At 48.0% G+C, this 1,333-nt stretch overlaps 1 pseudogene across 1 annotated transcript; it reads left to right on the top strand.

Annotated features, from left to right (window-relative positions):
- Positions 1 to 379: 379 nt before the first annotated feature.
- Positions 380 to 1,133, top strand: LOC308515485 (small ribosomal subunit protein uS5-like; annotated as a pseudogene). The gene has a single exon. The product of its transcript is annotated as a small ribosomal subunit protein uS5-like (transcript).
- Positions 1,134 to 1,333: the final 200 nt, after the last annotated feature.

Below are 1,333 nucleotides of genomic sequence, written 5' to 3'. Positions count from 1 at the left end.
AATGATCAATAATAATACAAGTATAATATGCTAATTAGACCAGATATCCTTCTGGATGTCCTTCTGGAAGAAGCCGGGGCTGTGAGGGAAGTCCGGGTCCCAGGCGGTCAGAGGGAAGGAAGGCCTATTCTTGCACAAGTTTTGTTCATCAGGCCTCTAGTATTGAATCAAGTATTTGAACAGCTCATGAAGCTATGCAAATCAAGTATATTTCGCTAGACAATTCAAAGCTCTCATATTTTAAAAGAATTTTGACAATTTTTAATTTATTCAGGAATCAAATAATTCAAAATACTAACACTGGCTTCTTTTCTAAGAACATACAAGATGGGAGTGGTACTGGTACTGTGGGAGGGCCCAGAGGCCCCAGGGACCTGGGATGGGAGGCCACAGAAGCTTCTATGAAGGATTGGGCAGCTGGCATCCGGACCAAGGTTGCAGCCAGAGTGACGGCCAAGGCCAAGGCTACAGAGCTCTCAGAGGCAAGGCCGGGGACAAGAATTGATTCCCGTCACCAAGCTGGGCCGCCAGGTCAAAGACATGAAAGTCAAGTCCTTGGAGGAGATCTGTTTCCTCCCTGATCAGCAAGGAATCAGAACATTAACTTTTTCCTGGGGGCAGTGCTCAAGGATGAGGTTTTGAAGATTATGCCCATGCAGAAGCAGACCCACCCTGGCCAGAGGACCCATTTTAAGTCACTGGGGACCACAATGGACATGTCGGTATGGGTGTTACTGCCGTCTGTGCTTGGTCATCATCCTGGGCAAGCTCTCTGTTGTCCCTGTGCAGAAAGGCGACCAGGAGAACAAGATTAGCAAGCCCCACACGGTCCCTTGCTAAGTGACTGGTCACTGTGGTTTTGTGCTGGTGGCCTCATCCCTACCCCCAGAGCCGCTGGCATCGACTGAGCCCCTGTGCCTAAGAAGCTGCTGCTGCTGCTGGCCAGTATCCACAACTGCTACACCTCAATCAGGTGCTGCACTGCTTCCCTGAGGAACTTAGCCAAGGCCACCTTTGAAGCCATCTCCAAGACCTACAGCTCTCTCACCCCCAACCTCTGGAAAGAGACCATGCTCACTAATTCTCCCTATCAGGAACTCACTGACCATCTTGTAAAGATCCACATCAAATAAGTAAGTAAATAAAAGTTTTTGTGCAGAGGACCTGGCCTCCAGCTGTGGCCACCACATAATTTTATATGAGAAAAATAAAGTGACTTAAGCCATTTAAAAAATACTTACACTAGTTCTAGCCAGTTTGACTCAGTGGATAGAGCATCAGCCTGTGGACTGAAGTATCCTGTGTTCAATTCCAGTCAAGGGCACATGCCTGG

Source organism: Myotis nattereri (assembly GCF_964212035.1).
Source record: "Myotis nattereri genome assembly, chromosome: 3".
NCBI lineage: Eukaryota > Metazoa > Chordata > Mammalia > Chiroptera > Vespertilionidae > Myotis > Myotis nattereri.
This window is presented reverse-complemented; position numbering and strand designations above follow the sequence as displayed.